The 25,146-nt window shown below is 43.7% G+C and overlaps 1 protein-coding gene across 1 annotated transcript in view; it reads right to left on the reverse strand.

Annotated features, from left to right (window-relative positions):
• Positions 1-1,346: 1,346 nt before the first annotated feature.
• The window catches only part of SPP2 (secreted phosphoprotein 2), a 553,934-nt gene continuing 530,134 nt past the window's right edge, over positions 1,347-25,146 (reverse strand). The window contains exon 7 of the transcript XR_009599941.1: positions 1,347-3,554. The gene's annotated coding sequence lies outside the window, so the exon portion shown is untranslated. The remainder of the gene's footprint in view (positions 3,555-25,146) is intronic.

The following is a 25,146-nucleotide window of genomic DNA, read 5'->3' on the forward strand; positions in this document are numbered from 1 at the left end:
AAAGTCTCCCACTATTATTGTGTTATTGTTGATTTCCCCTTTCATACTTGTTAGCATTTGTCTTACATATTGCGGTGCTCCTATATTGGGTGCATATATATTTATAATTGTTATATCTTCTTCTTGGATTGTTCCTTTGATCATTATGTAGTGGCCTTCTTTGTCTCTTTTCACAGCCTTTGTTTTAAAGTCTATTTTATCGGATATGAGTATTGCCACTCTTGCTTTCTTTTGGTCTCTATTTATGTGGTATATCTTTTTCCAGCCCTTCACTTTCAGTCTGTATGTGTCCCTTGTTTTGAGGTGGGTCTCTTGTAAGCAGCATATAGAGGGGTCTTGTTTTTGTATCCATTCGGCCAGTCTTTGTCTTTTGGTTGGGGCGTTCAACCCATTTACGTTTAAGGTAATTATTGATAAGTATGATCCCGTTACCATTTACTTTATTGTTTTGGGTTTGGGTTTATACACCCTTTCGTGTTTCCTGTCTAGAGAATATCCTTTAGAATTTGTTGGAGAGCTGGTTTGGTGGTGCTGAATTCTCTCAGCTTTTGCTTGTCTGTAAAGCTTTTGATTTCTCCTTCGTATTTGAATGAGATCCTTGCTGGGTACAGTAATCTGGGCTGTAGGTTATTGTCTTTCATCACTTTAAGTATGTCTTGCCATTCCCTCCTGGCCTGAAGAGTTTCTATTGAAAGATCAGCTGTTATCCTTATGGGAATCCCCTTGTGTGTTATTTGTTGTTTTTCCCTTGCTGCTTTTAATATTTGTTCTTTGTGTTTGATCTTTGTTAATTTGATTAATATGTGTCTTGGGGTGTTTCGCCTTGGGTTTATCCTATTTGGAACTCTCTGTGTTTCTTGGACTTGGGTGATTATTTCCTTCCCCATTTTAGGAAAGTTTTCAACTATTATCTCCTCAAGGATTTTCTCATGATCTTTCTTTCTGTCTTCTTCTTCTGGGACTCCTATAATTCGAATGTTGGAGCGTTTCATATTGTCCTGGAGGTCTCTGAGATTGTCCTCATTTCTTTTAATTCATTTTTCTTGTTTCCTCTCTGATTCATTTATTTCTACCATTCTATCTTCTATTTCACTAATCCTGTCTTCTGCCTCCGTTATTCTATTATTTGTTGCATCCAGAGTGTTTCTGATCTCATTTATTGCGTTATTCATTATATTTTGACTCTTTTTTATTTCTTCTAGGTCCTTGTTAAACCTTTCTTGCATCTTCTCAATCCTTGTCTTTAGGCTATTTATCTGTGATTCCATTTTGATTTCAAGATTTTGGATCATTTTCACTATCAATATTCGGAATTCCTTCTCTGGTAGATTCCCTACTTCTTCCTCTTTTGTTTGGTTTGGTGGGCAACTCTCCTGTTCCTTTACCTGCTGAGTATTCCTCTGTCTCTTCATCTTGGTTATATTGCTGCGTTTGGGGTGGCCTTTTTATATTCTGGTAATTTGTGGAGTTCTCTTTATTATGGGGCTTCCTCACTTTGGGTGGGGTTCTATCAGTGGCTTGTCAAGGTTTCCTGGTTAGGGAGGCTTGTGTTGGAGTTTTGGTGGGTGGAGCTGGGTTTCTTCTCTCTGGAGTGCAGTGGAGTGACCCGTAATTGGTTATGAGACATCAAAGGTTTTGGGATAATTTTGAGCTGCCTGTATATTGAAGCTCAGGGGAGTGTTCCTGTGTTGCTGGAGAATTTGCGTGGTATGTCTTGTTTTGGAACTTGTTGGCCCTTGGGTGAAGCTTGGTTTCGGTGTAGGTATGAAGGCATTTGATGAGCTCCTATTGCTTAATGTTCCCTGAATTCAAGAGTTCTCTAATGTTTTCAGGCTTTGGATTTAAGCCTCCTGCTCCTGGTTTTCAGTTTTATTTTTACAGTAGCCTCTAGACTTCTCCATCTATACAGCACCGATGATAAAACATCTAGGTTAAAGATGAAAAGTTTCTCCACATTGAGGGACACTCAGAGAGGTTCACTGAGTTACAAGGAGAAGAGAAGATGGAGGGGGAAGTTAGAGGTAACTGGAATGAGATGCGGTGAGATCAAAAGAGGAGAGAGCAAGCTAGCCAGTAGTCACTTCCTTATGTGCGCTCTATAGTCTGGACTGCTCAGAGGTATTTACAGAGTTATACGGGGAAGAGGAGAGGGAGGAAGTAGACAGAGGTGACCAGGAGGATGAGAGAGGAATGAGTAGGAGAGAGACAAATCCTGCCAGTAACCAGTCCCTTAGGTGTTCTCCACCATCTGGAACACACAGAGATTCACAGAGTTGGATAGAGAAGAGATGGGGGAGAAAAGAGACAGAGGCCACCTGGTGGAGAAAAAGGAGAGTCCAGAGGAGGAGAGAGTGGTCAAGCCAGTAATCTAGCTCTCAGGTAAACTTGGGTAGTGAAGTTTGGGTTTTAAATGTACAAAATTGACAACAAAAACCTAAGAGCAAAGATTAAAAATCTAGAGTAGAGGTTGGCTTTTCAAAGATACAATATTAAAGAAAAGCAGAAGGAAAAAGGAATAAAGAAAAAAAAGAATTATTAAAAAACAAACAAACAAACAAAAAACCACCAACAACCATCCAAAGACTATATATGGTGTTTGCCTTAAAAAAGAAAAAAAAAAAGTCTTTTTTTTTAAAAAAAAATAGTAATAATAGGTTATAGAAATAAAAATTAGAGGAGGAATAGAAGACTTAACAATTAAAAAAAGTTAGAAAGAAAAAGAAAAAAAAAAACAAAAAAGCAAAAAAAGAAAAAAAAAGGAATGATTTTAAAAATAGTAAAAATATATCTGGCCCTTCTCTGGTGTTATGGGCCGTGTGGGATCACTTCCAAGGTGGTTCCCTCTGTTTAACTTCTGTTTGCTGGTTTTTAGGCTCACTAGTTCAGTCGCGCTCTGGGGAGGGGGGATGCTGCAAACAAATAGCACTGTCGTGTGCACCCAGTATCTCTGCCCCACTTGACCTGTCCCTTCTCGTGGCGCACAAACCTCTCCGGCTCTACGATGCTCAGCCGGGAACCGTCTGGGGCCGGCCCTAGGCTGCGTGCACTTCCCGGTCCAAGCCGCTCAGGTTCGGCGCTCAGGCAGCCCTCAGAGGCACAGATTCAGCTGGGACTGTGCTTTGTGCCCTTCCCAGGTCGGAGTAGCTCAGGAGTTTGGTGAGCGCGATCGCCGCGGCTTGTCACCTTTTCTGCCGCTGCTGCTCAGCTTTCTGGGTGGACCGCTGGCGCACCCCGTGAGGCAGACTGTGACTGTCCAGCACCCCCAGAAGTCTTAGCAAAGGAGCCTGCTTGCAGTTAGGTAAGTAAAGTCTCTCCAGGTCTGCAATTGCCCCTTTCCAGTCCTTACGGTTCTGGCTGCCTGTCCCCGGCGGGGGATGGTCTGCAGCCGGCTTTTCCATTCCGTCCTTTGTTCTGTGCTGGGTCCTGGCTGTGTCTTATGTTCGAGCTTTTCGCGTGGTAGCTATCCCACAGTCTAGTTTGCTAGCCAAGTTAGATCGTTCTGGTTGCGCATGGGGCATTCCTGCCCGATTCTTACAAAGCACTGCAGCCCGCGCCTCCCGCGCCTCCCTGCCCTGCCCCCACTTCCCAAAGGCGGATGTGGGCGTCTGTGCTGCTTTTCCGCTGGGGGAGTTACTCTTGGGCTTGTAATCTGTTGATTTTAATTATTTATCTATTTTTCCTTCCTGTTATGTTGCCTCTGTGTTTCCAAGGCTCGCCACAGACTCGGCAGGGAGAGTGTTTCCTGGTGTTTGGAAACCTCTCTTCTTCAAATTCCCTTCCCGGGACAGGCTTCCCTTCCCGGGACGGAGCTCCTCCCCACCTCCTTTGTCTCCTTTTTCGTCTTATATATTTTTTCCTACCTGTTTTTGAAGACGATGGTCTGCTTTTTTCGTTGCCTGATGTCCTCTGCCAGCCTACAGAAGTTGTTTTGTGGAGTTTGCTCGGCGTTGAAATGTTCTTTTGAGGAATTTGTGAGGGAGAAAGTGGTCTTCCCGTCCTATTCCTCCGCCATCTTTCCCTAACCTCAATGTTGAGCTTTAAGCCAACTTTTTCACTCTCCTCTTTCACTTTCATCAAGAGGCTCTTTAGTTCCTCTTCACTTTCTGCCATAAGGGTGGTGTCATCTGCATATCTGAGATTATTAATATTTTTCCCGAAATCTTGATTCCAGCTTGTGTTTCTTCCAGCCCAGCACTTCTCATGATGTACTCTGCATAGAAGTTAAATAAGCAGGGTGACAATACACAGCCTTAACGTACTCCTTTTCCTATTTGGAACCAGTCTGTTGTTCCATGTCCAGTTCTAACTGTTGTTTCTTGACCTGCATACAAGTTTCTCAAGAGGCAGGTCAGGTGGTCTGGTATTCCCATCTCTTTCAGAATTTTCCAGTTTATTGTGATCCACACAGTCAAAGGCTTTGGCATAGTCAATAAAGCAGAATTAGATGTTTTTCTGGAACTCTCTTGCTTTTTCAATGATCCAGCGAATGTAAGTGGAAGTAAGTGAACTCAAGCTGAACTGTGTATTAACTCAATACTGCATCTTCCTTTCTTCTCAACTTGGTAGAACCTCCTATGTTTGCTTCATGAAAGATAAGACATCCAGCAGAAGGTTAGACTCCCTGTGTCTTTCCTTAGAAGACCAAGCCAAAAATACTCTAGCCAAGCCTGTTTGGTGTCCACATGTGTCCTCTGGCAGTGACACGATGGATTCTGGGATCTTTTACCCAAGAGCTGTGAGTGGGTCACCCCACCACCGTGACCTTGGGCCTCTCATCCTTCTTTGCAGTGCTGGTTAGAGGAATTAATGAAGTCATAGAGGTGACATTGCCTGCACACTCAATGAATGACAGCTAGTGTTATTTTCCTTCTAAATTAAGTGGAGTTAAACACATGAGAACTTAAAGGTAATGAGCTTTTGCAGAAACAGTGGAGCTAGAGGAGAGAAAGTGAAGTTGCTCAGTCGTGTCTGACTCTTTGAGACCCCATGGACTGTAGTCTACCTGGCTCCTCTGTCCATGGGATTTTCCAGGCAATAGTACTGGAGTGGATTGCCATTTCCTTCTCCAGGGGATCTTCCCAACCCAGGGACCGAACCCAGGTCTCCCACATTGGAGACAGACGCTTTACCATCTGAGCCAGCAGGAAAGTCCTGAGGAGAGAAAAATAAGGAGGAATATGGATCATGTACTGTAAGAATCTAGCAAATAGAGGGTTATGTAAAACTGTAGTGACAAGCGTTAAGCTGTCCATCCTATCACCAATTCTTAATTTTTCGACTGCTTTTTCTGTGTTTGTGTGCTCAGTCATGTCTGACTCTGCAACCCCCTGAACTATAGTCCACCAGGCTCCTTTGTCCATCGAATTTTCCAGGCAAGAATACTGGAGTGGGTTGCCATTTCCTTCTCCAGGGGATTTTCCTGACCCAGGAATTGAACTCAGGCTTCCCACATTGCAGGCAGATTCTTTACTCATTGGGAATCTTTACCTGGGAATGTTTTTTCTGTAGAGTCAGTAATTTCCTGCAGACTCCCACCCCTGCTCTCTCTCTTTCTCCGTAAATGACCATATTACCAAACCTGGCATTTTTATACTATCAACAACAGTTATGATTCAGAATAGGTTAAAATGTATTAAATTGATTTCTTATCTTGGGAGAATTTAAGTAATATTCAACAACACATTTTCTTGGATTATCTAAGACCTTCTGCAGCAGTCAGGGGACAGAGCTTCAGGGAGAACAGAAGTCTACTGGAATACTTAGACAAATGAGAAAAGCCCTCCTTAACTAGATGCTGCAAATTTGTATTGAAACAATGAAAATGTCATCCAGACTGGCTGATGCACCACTTGTTTTGTCAGTGTCTCTGGAATTGGTTTGTATTTTTGAGAGGAAAGTGGGCAGGACTCTCAGGTCTAGGCTCACCTGTAGGAGACAGGTAATGTCGTGGGCATTGCTTTTTCCATCAAGAGGCAGCCACGATAGAAGAGAGAGGAAAAGACAGCCCCCCTCCCTTCATGGAAGGAGGTTTGTGAGTCACCAGCAGTGGCCTCCTGGGTAAATATTTATACAGAGATGGCATTAATGAGGAGAGAGGTAAATAGCCCTGAGTGTTTAAGACAAGGCAGACAGGTTTTCTTCATTTTGCTTCACCTTGCTTGTGTGTACCTATCCTCAGGGATAAAATGTTTTTCTGTAGTTCAGTTTTTGTTTAAACTGGAATTGGATGTGTTTGTCTGTGAAAGGAGCTCGGGGTGAAGGGTTCAGTTTCTAACACTTCTCCATCTACCTGGAAGCCCATCTCAGGAGGGGCCTTAGCTGACTGGATATCAAAGTCCATCTTTTTAGGGACCAGGTCAGTACCTGAATCAGTGGCTCAATTCAGGCTTCTTTGCTTGGACTGGAGTGGAGTCCAGTCTGGGACTCTAGGCTTAAGTGGAGTTTCCCACATTGCTGAGAGTCTAAATTTTGGGACAAGAATGCTGTACCTAATAAAGACAGAATGAAATAAATGCAGAGTCTACTTCTACAAGGAAGCCTCCAATTCAGTTACCCTAAAAGGAATGGACTTTACCTGCAGTAAGCAGACAGGATGAAGGGACATGTATTATCCCAACTCACAAGAGACTGATGCCCAAAACCTGAGTAGTTATATGTGAATGTATGTTGAGGAAGCTTGATGGAACATGACTGAGTCTTCACAATCGCCCGTCCTTTCTCATCCTCACTGATTCCTGTCTTTGTCCCATTAGAGTTGGCACCAGCAGCAGTGGCAGTGGCCAGGAGCCTGGGAATTGGGGGTAAGCCGCTTGTTGGTAGGAAAAGGTGTGAAACCCCTATGAATGGTGACCTGTTGATAAAGAGGCTTCATCAGAGTTTCAAGGAGCAGCAGCGTATAAACTGTTTATTGAGAAACACGTGCAAATTTGATGCAAGAAGGCTAAGGAGGTTCTAAGAAAAGAAACATATCTGCAAATTTGGCAACCACGGTCAATTCTAGATGCTACCATGTGCTTTAGAACTGAGGGGGAAAGACACAAGACTTGAATTATGTACATGTGGGTAATATGAGGGATTCCCAGGTAGCTCAGCTGGTAAAGAGTGTGCCTGTAATGCAGGAAACCCTGGTAAGATGAAGAAAGCATAGACTGTGGCTCTTCTTACTCCTCAGAGGTTCAGAATTAGAGACTCTAACACCATTGAAAGGAAGCAGTGAAGGCCAGAAATTAACCAACTGTGACTTTTGTGATGACTGTCGAGATGAAGGATATGGGCAGTGTTGGGAAGTATTCAGCACGTGTATGTGGTTCTTTCTCCTCTGGGCACTGATCTGTGGGTAACCTCACTCCATTCACAGACACCACCTCCCTGGCTCATCTGATAGTCCTGGATCTTTTCCGAGGCTCATCTCTGATCTTTCCCATCTCCCGGAGATGGTCAGCTAAGCTGGGGTTTTATTTACAAGGTGCTGCGTGCACATTTGAACAAGACATTTCTGAGACTTCTAGCCATCCCCACGCTCTCTCCTGGTTTCCTACACACGTTCACCCACTGGCCCTGGAGGATGCTATGCCTGGGGCAAGAGTGGACCTCGGTAAGCATCTTCCCTGCTGCCAGTGTGGGAACCAAGCTTCTCACTTGGGCCTAGAAGTCATTAAACAAAAGCCTTCTTTCCATCTAAAACAGATCTTCTTGGCAGAGGACCTCAGGTTATCAGGTGAAACCAGCCATCTCTGTAAACGACTTCTGGGGAAAGCAAAGTGCCTCTCGGGGTAGAAACAAGGCTGCTGTGTGCTGTTCAACATCAGCAATCAACTGTTCTCAGCTTTCATTCTTTCTGGCTGAGGTTTCCAAGCTGTGTACCCCAATGATGAGGAGCCCCCCCCTTTCGGTCCCTCTGGGAGCTAGAAGGAAAATGCAGAGCCAGTGAGCTTGGCCCCTCCCACTTTGTCACTGAGTGGCTTTACTTCCATCTGTTTTAAGTATTGCACAGCCGCAAACACCTTTGTTTAAAAAAAGTTTCAGAAACTAATGAACGTTGGCCAACTTGGGCTTTGAGTATGGCGTAAAAACAGACAGCTCCACCTCTCAGGCATTGATTTCCTGCTGATTTAGCTCCTGGCCATTCTGCTTTCTTCAGACTGTCAGTCTGGGGCATTAAATCATGGTGAGGTGGGACTCAAAGCTCTCAGCTTGCACATTCATCCAACAACTGCTGGGAACAAAGAGCCCTGCACTGGACCTGTTGTTCCAGTAGGAAGTTCTACCTGAGAATCTGGTCTCAGAACATGTACTTCTTCCTAAAATTATCACACTATGCTCTTGTTGGAGATCAGTGGTGTGCTAGTAAATGTCTAACAACTGGATCTCCAGTGAGGGAAAAGTGCCCTGATTTGTAGCATTTACTGATTGTGTGTGTGCTCAGGTGCTCAGTTGTGTCCGACTCTTTGTGGCCCCATAGACTGTAGCCTGCCGGATTCCTCTGTCCATGGGATTTCCCAGGCAAGAATACAAGAGTGGGTTGCCATTTACTTCTCCAAGGTCTCTTTCTTATCCAGGGACTCAACTCATGTTTCTTGAGTTTCCTGTGTTGACAGGTGGGTTCTTTAGTACTGAGCCACATGGGAAGCCCATTTGCTGATTACTCTGGTGTAAATACTCCCAATAATATCAATTTCAATCAATCAACTTGATATCACTGGATGCAGAGCTGAGAAGAGAGGTACAGCAGTATACTGTTGTATAGTATATTTCCATCTTAAAGATACAAAAGACATAAATAACATCAAAGTAGAGATAATCAACCTATAATAAAATATTTAGGGAGGGATACATTTTGAAACTTTGCTACCCTTTCCTTAATATAATTTACTTAGTTGTAAATTTGCATCATTAATAATAACGGAAACTTATATGCACATTACATCATGAGAAACGCTGGGCTGGAAGAAACACAAGCTGGAATCAAGATTGCTGGGAGAAATATCCATAACCTCAGATATGCAGATGACACCCCCCTTATGGCAGAAAGTGAAGAGGAACTAAAGAGCCTCTTGATGAAAGTGAAAGAGGAGGATGAAGAAGTTGGCTTAAAGGTCAACATTCAAAAAACGAACATCATGGCATCTGGTCCCATCACTTCATGGGAAATAGATGGGGAAACAGTGGAAACAGTGTCAGACTTTATTTTTTTTTGGCTCCAAAATCACTGCAGATGGTGACTGCAGCCATGAAATTAAAAGACGCTTACTCCTTGGAAGAAAAGTTATGACCAACCTAGATAGCATATTCAAAAGCAGAGACATTACTTTGCCAACAAAGGTCCATCTAGTCAAGGCTATGGTTTTTCCAGTAGTCATGTATGGATGTGAGAGTTGGACTGTGAAGAAAGCTGAGTGCTGAAGAATTGCTGCTTTTGAAGTGTGGTGTTGGAGAAGACTCTTGAGAGTCCCTTGGACTGCAAGGAGATCCAACCAGTCCATTCTAAAGGAGATCAGCCCTGGGATTTCTTTGGAGGGGATGATGCTAAAGCTGAAGCTCCAGTACTTTGGCCACCTCATGCGAAGAGTTGACTCATTGGAAAAGACTCTGATGCTGGGAGGGATTGGGGGCAGGAGGAGAAGAGGACGACAGAGGATGAGATGGCTGGATGGCATCACTGACTCGATGGACATGAGTCTGAGTGACCTCCAGGAGATGGTGATGGACAGGGAAGCCTGGTGTGCTGCGATTCATGGGGTCGCAAAGAGTTGGACACGACTGAGTGACTGAACTGAACTGAACTGATACTTATGGAGATCACCAAATCCTGGAGCATTTCCCAATCTGAAAGGCAGTCAGTTGGTGACATCACTGATACAGATCTTTTTGTGAAGTTCTTCAGCCTCAATGTACTTAGAGTCCCTCATTTGAAAACATGAAGTTTTGGGGGTTCTACTCTGGGGAGTCTGACAGTCAATAAATATACTTTAGCATGAAGGGAAATTTACCGTGACCTGTTACTTCTTCTTAAGAAAGTAGAAAGTGAAGAAGAACTAAAGAGGCTTTTGGTGAAAATGAAAGAAGAGAGTGAAAAAAACTGGCTTAAAACCTAGCATTCAAAAAACTAAGATCCTGGCATCCAGTCTCAACACTTAATGGCAAATAGATGGGGAAAAAATGGAAAATCTGTTTCCAGAGTGACAGATTTTATTTTCTTGGGCTCCAAAATCACTGCAGATGGTGACTACAGCCATGAAATTAAAAGACACTTGCTCCTTGGATGAAAAGCTATGACAAACCTAGATAGCATATTAAAAAGTAGAGACATCACTTTGCCGACAAAGGTCCATATAGTCAAAGCTGTGCTTTTCACTTTCCTGCATTGGAGAAGGAAATGGCAACCCACTCCAGTATTCTTGCCTGGAGAATCCCAGGGATGGAGGAGCCTAGTGGGCTGCTGTCTATGGAGTCACACAGAGTTGGACACGACTGAAGCGACTTAGCAGCAGCAGCAGCAGCAGTGCTTTTTCCAGTAGTCACATATGGATGTGAGAGTTGGACCATAAAGAAGGATGAACACTGAAGAACTGATGCTTTGTAACTGTGGTGCTGGAGAAGACTCTTGAGAATCCTTTGGACAGCAAGGAGATCAAACCAGCCAACCCTAAATGAAATCAACCTTGAATAGTCTTTGGAAGGACTGATGCTGAAGGTCCAATACATTGGCTACCTGATGAAAAGAGCTGACTCACTGGAAAAGCCCCTGATGCTGAAAGAGATTGAAAGCAGGAGGAGAAGGGGGCAAAAGAGAATGAGATGGTTGGATGGCATCACCAACTCAATGGATATAAGTTTGAGCAAACTCCAGGAGATGGTGAAGGACAGGGAAGCCTGGCATGCTACAGTCCATGAGGTCACACAGAGTTGGATATGACTTAGCTGTCAAACATCAACATCAAAGATAGTTGTAGTGGAAACTTGATCTCAAATAGTGAAATCACAACAATTTTCTTTCTAGGTATAAAATTATCAATTATACAACTCTACTGGGCATCATTATCTCTAAGTTCAAAAAGTTGAGGGGCCTTTAGGGAGATTTATAGTGTTACTGAACCAAACTCAGGTCTTCTCACCTAGTGAGTAGCAAAGCCAATCTACACTGGGTTGTGGTGAAGGGTACTACAGTGTTTGTTGCTGGGCCAACCAAGGAAAATTAATGATTCATGCTCAAAAGACCAAGACATCCCAATGGCTTTCAGGGAAGGGTTTTTAAAGCAACATTAAGGGTGAGGGTTGTAGGTATGTGATCAGCTCATGGACACTCCTCTGATTGGTTGGTCTTAAGATAGCAGGGTGGTGTTTTGGGAAATCTCAATCATCACCCTTCCGGTTCTAACTAGCCTATGGTCTATGTACTGGTGTCCAGTTTACAGTTAATTTCTTCCACCTGGTGGGAATTTCAGCATCTGCAAAACAGCTCAAGAACATGACTCAGAATATTATCTATAGCCTAGAGAAGACACTAAAAGTTCTTGACTTTGTTTTATGGATGTCAGAGTTGGACTATCAAGAAAGCTGAATGCCAAAGTATTGATACTTTTGAACTGTGGTGTTGGAGAAGACTCTTGAGAGTCCCTTGGACTGCAAAGAGATCCAACCAGTCCATCCTAAAGGAGATCAGTCCTGAATATTCATTGAAAGGGCTGATGCTGAAGCTGAAACTACAATCCTTTCACCACCTGATGTGAAGAGCTGACTCATTTGAAAAGACCCTGATGTTGGGAAAGGTTGAGGGCAGGAGGAGAAGGGGATGACAGAGGATGAGATGGTTGGATGGCATCACCGACTCAATGGACATGGGTTTGGGTGAACTCTAGGAGTTGGTGATGGACCGGGAGGCCTGGTGTGCTGCGGTTCATGGGGTTGCAGAGTCGGACATGACTGAGCAACTGAACTGACTGAACTGAACTATCGATGTTTGATTTTGCTTGTCTGTTTTCCTTTGTTTTTCCATTTTCTTACTTCTCTGATTGAATTTGTTCTTTGGAACTCAGAGAAGCCCTCGAAGGCTAAAGCACTTCTACTAATGAAAGGCAGGGGACATAGGGCTTCTGTCCCCAGGAAAGCCCCCCAGGGTCCGGCTCCATGTTAACAGTGTGTTCTGATCACTGTGGGAAGGCACAGCAGAAACCCCAGCAGGTCTCATCTCTGATCCTGCCCGAAAGGCATTCCTCCCCTCAGCTAAGGAAGACAGGAGTCCAGGAGCCTCTGCAGAATCCCAGAACTAGAAGTCAGTTTAGCCTTTGGGGGACTTCTGCTGCCATGGAGACACCTGGAGCCAACTGTGATCACGCCTGTAACAAGAAATGAAGCAGTGGGAGTGAGAGCAGAGCCTGGGAAGCTGCATTTATTATTATTTTGTCTCACTTATTATTTTACTAATTATTTTCCTTTTCTTTGTGGGATTTTACAGTCAACTTGCTTCTAAGGGTGAGGAAAGGCAGCGTTTCAAGTTCCTGGCTAAGAGATGCTGAGTGTTGAACAAGATCGGCTTTTTCTAAAGATGCTGAAGGGAGGGCGGTGAGTGGCTGGCTCTGATCTGGATCTCTAGCCTGAGGGGTTTTGCATTAGACCCATTGTTTATTCATGAGCTGTTTTTTTTTTTTTTTTTTTAAAAAAAAAAAAACAAACTATAAAGTACATCTATTGCCTTAGGCCAGATGCAGCACAGAAGCTTATTAAGCAGGGCATAGCTGGTCTCAAATTTTTGGATAATATGAAAACAACTGCTGTAGGTCAGAGCGTGCTGTCTCTGGCGTGACCTTGGCTTCATCACCCACATGAAGAATCTCAGGTGCACTCGGGTTTCTCATGACCCACACTCCCGCAAATGTCTTTTTAACTTCATAAAGAAAAATCTTCACTTTGCCAGTCATGAAAGCTTTATTTTGCTGCTTCCCCTCCCCCACCATTATGCAATTCACTTTAAAATATTTAGATGCACTCTCAAATCCTACACCCCAGTCTCCCAGCCTCTATAGCTCTAGGAAACCTGCAGTCAGGCAGCCCTGAATTACACACGAATACAAATAATGATGCAAACCCCCAAATACCTCCTTTCATAATGCAAGGTTGAACTGTTCCGTTGGATAATGACAATACGTTACAGAGTGAAATTTTGTAATGGTTTCTGTGTGTGTGTTTGTCAACTATTGAAGCGTGCCTACAAAACTGAACTGAGGAATTTTTCAGAAAGGAAATCATCAAAGAGGCCTCCAGAGTTGGCGGGAGGCCAACTCAGAGAAGCCCTCCGAAGGAAGAAGTATGACAAATGCTTGTAAATATAGGCAGAGTTAAGGTATCTGTGATTTTAGCTAAAAAGAGAATGTATAGCTCTTTTGCCTGCCTTTGAAAATATTTCTCATTTTTAACAATCCACACCGTAAATTCTTCCTTAGAAGATTTCTTTAGTGGAATTTATGTAACAGAATTTAAATCTAGGTTCATCTTATTCAGAGATACTGTTTGTTAGAAAGTGAAAGAAAGTGAAGTCACTCAGTCGTGTTCGACTCTGCAACCTCATAGGCTGTAGCCTGCCAGGCTCCTCTGTCCATTGGATTTTCCAGGCAAGGAGTGGGTTGCTACTTCCTTCTCCAGGGGATCTTCCTGACCCAGGAGTTGAACCCAGGACTCCCACGCTGCAGGCAGATTCTACTATCTGAGCGACCAGGGACCTCTTTATTAGAAGCCTCGTGTATTTAATTTGTTTTGACATTGATTTTCTATGTTCAGGATCCAGAGGACAAGTCTGAAGTTGTCAGTAGAGTGAAAATGGGATCTAGAATCTTCGATTGAAAAGTACCTTTAAGTTCATTCATGACAGCCTCCTGCCATTGTACCCACAGCCAGCCTCTGCCTGGATACTTGGCAGACAGAAATCACGTGGTGAGTCTCAGTAACGGAAGGGCATCCCTCAGAAAGGATAAACCTCTCCAGGTGCAAAGGGCAACAGTATTCAGTGGCTGCTGCTTAATCTCACTATCAGGTTTTGAGCACTTGGAGCTAACTATACATTTATCTGTCTATGTGTATTCTTTTATGCTTTCCCGTATACATTCTTTTATTATAACAAAAGTGAATCATGCTCACATAGCAATAAAAATTTTGTTTGTTTGTTTTTGAAGCCACGGGATCTTTATTAAAACTATGAGTGGTTCTGTTTGCACAGCGTTTAGGAGACCAGCGGGAGAGTCGGCAGGGGTCAGGTTAAAAGGGTATTGCGTATAAGGGGCTTTGAATTTATCCTGTAGGCTTGCTGATGCTATAAATCAAGCGCAAACATGACACAAGCAGCCTGTCGCCTCTCCTTGTCACAGAGCCGTGAGCATTCCTCTGTTACAGCATTCATGACAAATGCCTAGGCTGTGCATACTTTGAACAATACAGGTGTTGCAAGGATAATGGGAATAACCCTTTACTAGTCTTTCCTAACATTTTTCATAAATAATTTACACTTTGTGCTATTGTACATTTAGTCTGCTTTACTATAATCAATTACAAGTTTTTCGAGAAACCTTATAGAGAAGTTCTAAATTTTTCATGATTCACGTATATAGATGTATAAAATGCAAATGTTTGATATCGTACTAAATGCATGTTTATTTCACAACTTTCTTTTTCAGGCAAATAACATTTAAATTAAAAACTAAGAACTCTTTTGGAAAGAGAAAAAAAATTCTAGAAACTTACAATCAACTAGTTAATCCAATTGAAAGCTAAACTGTAGCCTCTTGACAGCCAAGGAAATAAGGAAACCAAGACAACTTTTACATTTCTCACTATGTGATCAGACAAAGCCAACATGGTTTTGAAAAGAAACATTTTCCTGACACTAAAACATAGAATATATTAGAATACATTAATATGTTAAACACACATAGAATACATTAAACTGATCCTCATATATGTTCAGGAATATAAGACAATCAATCAATCAAATAGTGTCTTTCACTGGGATTTTGCAAAAGTGGAGAAAGATTCTACATGTGATCGTACAGCTCTTCCTCCACAACAACAACAAAATACCAAAAAACTCAAAACTTAATTAAGTTGCTTTGTTGTTGTTCACTCACTAAGTCATGTCTGACTCTTTGCAACCTCATAGACCAAGGCTCGCCAGCCTCCTCCGTCCTCCACTATCTCCTGGAGTTTGCTCAAATTCATGTCCATTGATTCACTGGTGCTATCTAACCACCCCATCCTTTATCGGCCCCTTCTCCTTTTGCCCTCAATCTTTGCAGCATCAGAGTCTTTTCCAGTGAGTTGGTTCTTCGCATCAGGTGGCCAAAGGAGTGGAGCTTCAGCATCAGCATCAGTCTTTCCAATGAATGTTCAGAGTTGATCTCCTTTAGGATGGACCGGTTTGATCTCCTTGCTGCCCAAGGGACTCTTAAGAGTCCTCTCCAGAACCACAGTTCAAAGCATCAGTTCTTTGGCACTCAGCTTTCATTATGGTCCAATTCTCACATCAGTACATGACTACAGGAAAAACCACAGCCTTGACTATATGGACCTTTGTCACCAAAGTGACGTCTCTGTTTTTCAATATGCTGTCTATGTTCACCATAGCTATTCTTCCAAGGAGCAAGTGTCTTTGAATTTCATGGCTGCAGTCACTGTCTGCAGTGATTTTTGGAGCCCAAGAAAATAAAGTCTGTCACTATTTCCATTTTTTTCCCTCATCTGTTTGCCATGAAGTGCTGGGGCCAGATAGCATGATCTTCATCTTTTGAATATTGAGTTTTAAGCCAGCTTTTTCACTCCCCTCTTTTGTCTTCATCAAGAAGCTGTTTCGTTCTTCTTCGCTTTCTGCCATTGGGGTGGTAGCATCTGCATACCTGAGGTTATTGATATTTCTCCCTACAATCTTGCTTCCAATTTGAGCTTCATCCAGCCCAGCATTTCACATGCTGTACTCTACATTTTATAAGTTAAATAAGCAGGGTGACAATATATAACCTTGACACACTTCTTTCCTAATCTGAAACCAGTCCATTGTTCTATGTCTGGATCTAACTGTTGTTTCTTGACCTGCATACAGATTTCTCAAGAGGCAGGTAAGATGGTCTGGTATTCCCATCTCCTGAAGAATTTCCCACAGTTTGTTGTGATCCACACAGTCAAAGCCTTTAGCATAGTCAGAAGCAGATGTTTTTCTGGAATTCTCTTGCTTTTTTCTGTGATTCAGCAGACATTGGCAATTTGATCTCTTGTCCTCTGCCATTTCTAAATCCAACTTGTACATCTGAAAGTTCTCAGTTCATGTACTGTTGAAGCCTAGCTTGAAGAATTTTGAGCATTACCTTGCTCATATGTAAAGTGAGTGCAATTGTGTGGTAGTTTGAACATTCAAAGGCATTGTCCTTTGGGACTGGAATGAAAACTGACAACAGGAATTCACTCCACTAGCTAGCCTCTAGAAGTCTTCAGAGAAAGATGGAGGTGGGTCAAGAGGCAATGAGAAACTCACACTCCTGGTGCAGCCTGGTGGAGAGGAGCTGCAGCCTCTGAGATAAAGACATCATGATCCACCCAGACCTTCTCTCCATCTCTACTGCAGAGCTTCGCAGAATCAAACTAGAAAGCAACAACAGAAATATGATATCTGGAAAATCACTGAAAGTTTAGAAATCAAACAGCACTCTTCTAAGTAATCCCATAAGTCAAAGAGGATGACACAACAAGAATCAGATTAGATTTTGAAATGAGTGAAAATAAAAACCACATTAAAATTTGTAGGATGCAGCCAAAACAGCACTTAAAGGGAAATTTATAGTGTTCAGTGCTCACGTTAGAAAAGAAGCAATGTCTCAAAGCAGAGACTTAAGGTTATACTTTAAGGAACTAGAAAAAGGAAAGCAAATTAAACCCAATGCAAACAGAAGGAAAAAAAATAATAACATTAACAGCAGAAACCAATAAAATTGGGGACAGAAATACAATCAGGAAATTCAGTAAAACCAAACGTTTGTTACTTAAATAGTCAATACATCTGTTAGACTGAAGAGAGCAAAAGAGAATCAAATATTATCCATTTTAGGAATTTGAAAAGGGAATATCACATTGTTAAAAAATGGTTGTTCAAACTTCAGGATGTATATACTCAGTGAGGGGAAAGCCCTCCAACCAGTCATTCAAACAAAAGCTGAGGAACTGAATCACGTTGGTTCCGATAAGCCTCTTCTGGGTCGTGTGTCCATCACTGAACCAGGGGGTGCAAAGTGTTGACTGGCTTCCTCCAGGACCCATGCTCAGTCCTAAAATCTGAGACAGAGTCAGCCTCATCTATAACCCACGGCCTGAGAAGGACAAATTGGATGTAGGCTGCCAACAAAGAGGTAGGTCATACTCAAGAAAAGATGAACTGTCCAGGGACTTCCCTGGTGGTCCAGTGGCTAAGGCTCCATGCTCCCAATGCAGGGGACCCAGGATCAGTCCCTGGTCAGGGAACTAGATCCCATACCCCCAACTAAGAGTTCACATGCCTCAACCAAAGATCCCACATGCTGCAACTAAGACCCGGCCTAGCAAAATAAACGATACTAATTTTTTTTTTTAATGATGAACTCTCCATAGATGGGCAGAGACCCTCTCAGAGTTTACAGTAAAGACAGTGGAGGGCTCTTGGGAGGGCTCTTGGTTACTTGGTTGCACGGAAGACTGGCTCTTCCATACTAGTCAGAGCAGTGTCAGGACCAGAAGTGACAACCTTGCTGCCCTCCAACACCCACATCCCAATCCCAGAGTTGACTGACGGTTCATTCCTATGGCTCCCTGTCAGATTTCCCCAGGAATGGAGAGTTCCTGACTTTGCAATCCCTAGGGACAAACTGGAGGTGGTGGTAGTCGGCAGCTAGAGGAAGAAGCTAACCAGGAGAGATTCGGGATATTTTCCATGAGGGGTCCCCTCTCATTGTCCATGTCCACTGTGTTGGTCTCAGCCATCAGCATAGTTAGGGCTCTCAAGAGACCCATCTTATACAAAAGGCCACCTGACACCCAAAATGAGATGCCGATTTGTCTTTTCATATCTCTTGCCTTTGCCAGACTCAAAGAAGAATGGGTAAGAGACATAGGGCTGTTTTCCTCAGTTTAATTTATCAAGCAGTTGCCATGTGAACGGTTTTGTAATTATCATTTCTTTCCTTGTTTCTGGGGGTATAATTGTGCTTCAGATGGCATACATCATCTTATTGGCTTCATTAAAAAGAGCAGCAGTTTACTTATTAAATGACACACAGTGTGTAAGAATTGAATGTTAACTGTCAGAATAGAAATGATTTTGTGAGAAGCATTGTTCCACTCCTAGTTATCAGAAGCCAGAACCCGGTTCTTTTCTCCAATTCCAATTCTTTTTGTATTCATTTAGTAAAGATAGCAGGAAACGCAACACCCAAGCGGTATCTAAATTATGAATAACTCAGCTCGGATTGGCTCATATTGGGATGGGCCTCTGGATGCCTCTGAATTGTTGTTCTCTAGGCGTCAATAAATACCAGTTTGAGAATAAACTCATTAGGAACTAAGATGGTAAATGAGAAGAGGACGCCTAATGTATGGCAGTGGGTAAGCCAATGGGCCATTGCTTAATTATTCAATGTTTCAGATGCTGAATTGTTTTTTCTACTGCTACAATAACCTTTGGAGTTAAACATCTCAAATTAGAAAAATGTCAGCACAGAATGGCAGTTGAGAAGAAGCCATGTGTAAATAAAAAGAAAGCTCTGAGTAAAGGGAATTTTGAAAGCAGGGCTGAACAAGAAAGGCTCCAGCCGTGTTCTCCATTGGTGAAGGTATCAGTATTGGCCCCAACTTCAGGGACTGATAGCTGGGATTTTTTGCCTCATGGACAAGTTCAAAGCTCTGAGGGCCCCTCCAGCCACTTTCCAGGTGAATGACCATTCCTGGAGTCTGGGGGGTCAGGAAGATGGTGAGGAGGTCCAGGTGATGGGCAATTCTGTAGACTTCTGCAGACTGCTATCTTCTCTAGGAGCAAAGGTTCACAAACACTGGGGTTCCAGGACAGAACTGGGGTTCAGAATCAGCGTTTTAGACTGTGAAAAGAGGCTCTTTCAGACAGAGCTCATTGGGATGCATGGGGGCCTGGAACTGGTGCAGATGTAGCTCTGATGCTGGAGAAAACTCTTGAGAGGCTCTTGGACAGCAAGTAGGTCAAACCAGTCAATCCTAAAGGAAATCAGTCCTGAATAGTCATTGGAAGGACTGATGCTGAAGCTGAAACTCCAATACTTCGGCCACTTGATGTGAAGACCTGAAAAACTGACCCAATGGTAAAGACCCTGATGCTGGGAAAGATTGAAGGCAGGAGAAGGGGATGACGGAGGATGAGATGGTTGGATGGCATCACCGACTCAATGGACGTGAGTTTGAGCAAGCTTCCGGAGATAGTGAAGGACAGGGAAGCCTGGTGTGCTGCAGTCCATGGGATCACAAAGAGTCAGACACGACTGAGCCACTGAACAGCAAGCTCTGTATCCAGCCTGATACCCAAGTGTGGTGTGTCCAAATGAAACCTCCCCATCAAGTGTCTGCTTCACTGGGGCACATCAGCACACTCACCCCTACAATGTCAGTGGGAACTAGATCTCTGGCCCTGCTGACACACATTTTGCAAAGTATGATTCCAGTCCCAAAGACTGTGCTGTGGGCAGATGCTCTGAGATCCTAACGTCAGCCGAAAGTAACGGTCAGACCATCTGATGGGGAGGCTTGTGGGCTTGGCCTCTCCAGGCATCAGAGTCTTGCTCTTAAAGCTGCATCTTGGATCCAAGACATTAGGAGATGTTTCCTGTGTAAGCTGTCAAATTTGGTGCCATGTTGATGAATCCCCCACCCCTAAAGGCACACAGAACTCTGAGGAAGCTGACAAATGATCTGTTAGCTATATCTCCACATGGTCTGTCATCTCTGACCCATGTTCTTTTTTGCTTCAGCCAGTGTATCTGTATAGCCTCTTGGCAATAGAGATTTAATTTAATACAGCAGGGGAGAAGTTTTAGGCCAAACCCCCTCAACATTTATTTATTTGAAGGTAAACTCAAGGAATTCTCTTGTTTTTGAAATTATTAAAACAAAATTGCAGGCTTTGTCTTGATATCTATCTTTTTGCATTAATGTTGCCTAGAAACTCCCTCCCAGTGTTGGCTGGCAACTCCATTTTCAGGTGAGGAAAGCTTTCCCTAATACCTTTTATTATTGTATCACTCTCATTTCTAGGGCTTTCTTTGTTGGGAGTAGCTTTCATTTGCAGACAGGATCACTTTGATTAGACCTGTGCCTTTATTATCTTATTTTTCTCATCTTTTTAATCTCTTTATTCATTTCCTCTGTGCTCTTAGGAGGTTGCTCAAGTTTGTCTCCAGCTTTGCTGATTTGATTTCCTTCAATAACGAGCTTGATTTTTTTTTCCCCTCTCAGTGTGAATTTAATATTTGCCTCCATTCTTTCTACCTACAAGCTTGTTTCTGGGGCTGTTCCCTTATTATCTTTCTATGGAGAATTAAACGAGCTGCGTCTTCTGAGTCAGATAGGGAATACTGAGCGGGTGTTTTCTAAAAATTCTCTCTGTTTAACAGAGTACATATATCTGTTTTGTGGGAGCACTTTTCTCCTGAGGGCAGGGAGCTGGGCCCAGGACCCAGTCGCCTTTAGGGCCACACTGGCATCTGAAGTGAGCGGAGATGCTGGTGGAAGAACACTGAGACTCTTGCTGACAAGCATCAACAGAAGCTGACGATCCCTATTTCAAGGTGAACTCTTCTGAATGAAATGTTAGGCCAACTCAGTGAGGCCGAAATGCAACCTGCTTCCCGGCCAGGGTTCTACCCCTAAGCCTGTTTTCAGTGTAGGCGCAGCAGAAAGGCCTTCTGTGCACAGAACTTTCCATGAGGTTCCATTTGGTCCCTGCTGACTCACCCTGGAGGAAAGAAGGCTTTCCCAGGCCCCTTGATGGGGCACAGAATGCACAGATGGGTCGGGGTCCCCCACCCATCTGCCTGGAAGCAGATGACTGGTTTCAGAAGATGTCGCCTGTAAAATAAGAGTAGCAAAAGTGGGAATCGAGACCATGGTTCACACATAGCACTGACCGGGTACCAGGCAGGCCAAGGCTCCCTTTGGATGCCATCCTTCCTCATGAAGCACTCAGCGAGGGGTTGGGAGTGGTTGATTCCCCCTAAGTGTTTGCGATTTTCATTGTTGTTGCTGATACATTCATATCTGGAAGCCCCAGGTTGTGCGGCTCTGAGAAGCGATTAGTACAGCTCCAGGGACGCACCTGGCCAGCATCAGTGCTGACGCCCCCCACTCCTACCTCCTCCTCCTTCTGCTCCTCTCCCCTTTCCCTCCACCCCTTCCTTTTCTTCTTCTTCTTCTCCAAGTCTTTTTCCTCCTCCTACTTCCTATGAATAGCAGCAGTTTTTCCCAGGATCCTGGGGCCAGAGCACACAGCCAACAGCTGGGTAGGCTTTTGACCAGTAATAAGAGTAGACACCAGGCTAGGTGCTATGCACCAATGCTTTTTAATTTTTCGCAACCAACTTGCAGAGCTGGGAGAGTTTTTTTTCTCATATTCATGTAGAAAAATGAAACTGAGTCTCTGTGAGGTTGAATAAAAGATTTATAACTGGACTGAATAAGAGGACAGAAAATTCCATATTAAATTTAGCGAGGCAGAGACTGTTGGGAACCCTGAGAGCAGCAGTTTGAATGGAAAGGCAAAGGTGGAAATCACATTAAGGTGGCCTGAAGGGGAAATGAACATTTTTATATAGAGCAAAAATAATCATAGGGAAGTAAACAAGCAAACTAAAGGCTAAGAAAACAATTTATGAGGTAGGAGGGACATAGGATTCATCGCACTAATCTACAAAAGTCTTTTATAAAAGTGAGAAGACACTTGAGAGTCCCTTGGACTGCAAGGAGACCAAACCAGTCAATCTTGAAGGAAATCATCCCTGAATATTCATTGGAAGGACTGATGCTGAAGCTGAAGCTCCAATACTTTGGCCACCTGATGGAAAGAGCTGACTCACTGGAAAAGCCCCTGATGCTGGAAAAGATTGAGGGCAGAGGGAGACAGGGGCGACAGAGGATGAGATGGTTGGATGGCATCATCGACTCAGTGGACATGAGTTTGAGCAAACTCTGGAAGATAGTGAGGGACAGGGAAGCCTGGTGTGCTGCAGTCCATGGGGTCACAAAGAGTTGGACGCGACTGAGCACCTGAATGACAACAGCAAAGTGAGAAACAAAAAAAAATAGTCAAATATAAAAATAGTTAATGAATATGGTCAGCAATACATAGAAGAAAGCCAACCCGTCGATAAACAAGTTTGAAAAGCTGAAATTAAATCTGATCGTCTATTTTCACTGACTGATATAAGCCAGGTTTAGAGAGGATAAAAACAGAGATAAGGTTTCCTTCTTGCTGGTAGGAGTATGAAACACTGCTGCTGCTAAGTCGCTTCAGTCGTGTCCAACTCTGTGTGACCCCATAGACGGAAGCCCACCAGGCTCCACCATCCTTGGGATTCTCCAGGCAAGAACACTGGAGTGGGTTGCCATTTCCTTCTTCAGTATGAAACACTATAACCTCTTAAAAACTATTTTACTGATGAGGAAACTGAGGCTGGTTGAAATTAATTTGTCCAAGTATTACAAGCTAGGAAATGGCACCACCAACTCATCCTATGAGCATGAGTGTCTAATACTCACATAAGTGCAGAATTGGTCAGTCAAGGACAGAAATGTTTTAAAATTTTAAAACATTAAACAAATTAATTTCAACCGGCCTCAGTTTCCTCATCAGTAAAATAGGGATAACTAAAGTACTCAACTCATGAGAATGTTGTGAAAGTTCCAACTTCTCCCTAAGTCACTGGGTTCTGGTCCCCAAAACTGGGTCCTCAGTGAAGAATCTGACCTCATACTGGGGATTTCCTCCAGACTCTTAAGGATCATTTTTGACTCTTCTGTTTGCAGAGATTGGTGTCACCCTTGCTGTCTGCCTGCTTACTTTCCCCTTGGGAAGCCATGTTGAAATAGATATCTCCAGAGTTTTCTGCCAGTCTGAACCTTCTGGCTCGCTTCCCAACCTCGCCAGTCGTGATAATAATGCACCCGACTTCTGGCGATTGGATGCTGCCACTTCGTCTATTATTTCGGTCTCTGTGGTTCCCACTGCTCTCAGTGAGCCCAGGTCTAAAGGCGTCTCCCATCACCAACAGGCGTAAATGGAGGAGAATTGCCTCTGTGCCTCAATACTCCTGGACCTCACCCCGCCGCCAGGCAGCACGCCTCTTACTGCACTGGTGGCTCATGTCCCCTCAGGGACTTCCTGGGAACATTGTTGTCTGGTAGGTTTCTGTCTTATATCCTATATAAGATAGGCCTGGCTTCTCCAAAGTCTGTCTTGGATTCCCCATGAATTCAACAAAGTCTCTCAACTCTGGCTAAAGGAAACTTGAAGAGTCCTTGGCCCCAGGCTCCTGGCTTTGGAGTGGGACCAGCTCCCACTCCACTCTACTCCCAGTAAAGTCCCTTTGATTTTGGCTAAGCACCCACTTGGGGCTTCCCTGGTAACTCAGTTGGTAAAGAATCTGCCTGCAATGTAGGAGACCCTGGTTTGATTCCTGGGTCAGGAAGATCCCCTGGAGAAGGGATAGGCTGCCTGCTCCAGTATTCTTGGGCTTCCCTGGTGGCTCAGATGGTAAAGAATCTGCCTGCAATGTGGGAGACCTGATTTCAATCCCTGGTCAGGACGATCCCCTGGAAGAGGGCATGGCAACCCACTCCAGTATTCTTGCCTGGAGAATCCCATGGACACAGGAGAATAGTGGGATACAGTTCATGGAGTCGCAAAGAGTTGGACATAACTGAGCGACTGACACACGTGGCCTTGTTTAAGTGTTGAGACTTTTTTTTTAAATCAGTACTTGGAAACTGTTCTTTTCCAGAAATCATTCTCATCCAGCCTCGTGAAGTTTCCACCTACGCACGTGCCTTCAGGAACGCTCCTCCTCAGAACAGACATGAGGAATTGCTACAGAGGAAAAATCATGTAAGGAACGTGGAAAACCCTATAACACAGGCATTTGCAGTACTGAGCAGAAGGTGAAGAGACTCTGAGTGCACTTAGCATGAGAGAGCCTTGGATGCCCAACAGCCATGAGGATTTATCCTGGAGAGAATGCCCCACTGAATGTCACAGGATTGGCAAGCCACCCATTTCCCCACATTCCATAAACTGTGAACACTCACTGCAGAGAAACTTGTGAGCATAAAGAATGAGGGGATACCTTTGCTGGCATCTCTCACATTAGGAAAAATACGAAATTTCTGGATGCAAAATCAGGGAGTGGATTAATTTTGGAAAATCTTCCAGTGATTCCTGGCTTTGCTGACTTGTAAGAAGCCACATGAGAGGGGGACCCCAAGAAGGCCCTCAATATGAGATTGTTTCAGCTCTTCTCTGTGTGGCCATCGAATAATATAAACTCAGAACAAAAAGTGTAAATGTTGCATGTGAGAGTCCCTGTATCAGGGTCTCATCCTTAGGCTGGGGCACTAGGTCACTGATGTCTGATTTTTTTATTAATACTTAAGTGTAAACATTTCTGTCTGTGTCTATACCCTGAAATGGGCTTTCCCAGTGGCCCAGCGGTTGAGAATCCACCAGCCAATGCAGGAGTCACAAGAGATGTGAGTCTGATCCCTGGGTCAGGAGGATCCCTTGGAGGAAGAAATGGCAAACCGCTTCAGTATCCTTGCCTGGAAAATCCCATCAACAGAAGAGCCTGATGGGCTACAGTCCATGGGGTTGCAAAGAGTCAGACACAACTGAGCGACTGAGCACACATACTCAAAACTAAACCTTCAACTATGTTTCATTAAAAAGAGTCTAGGACATCCTGGCAGTCCAGTGCTTAAAACCTCGCCTTCCAGTGCCAGGGTGCTGGTTCGATCCCTGGTCAGGCAGCTGAAAGTCCCACATGCCTGTTGGCCTGAAAAGCAACACATAAAACAGAAGCCATATTGTAACAGATTCACTAAGGACTTTAAAACCGGTCCACATTAAAAAAGTAA

Source organism: Ovis aries, chromosome 1, assembly GCF_016772045.2.
Source record: "Ovis aries strain OAR_USU_Benz2616 breed Rambouillet chromosome 1, ARS-UI_Ramb_v3.0, whole genome shotgun sequence".
NCBI classification, from domain to species: domain Eukaryota; kingdom Metazoa; phylum Chordata; class Mammalia; order Artiodactyla; family Bovidae; genus Ovis; species Ovis aries.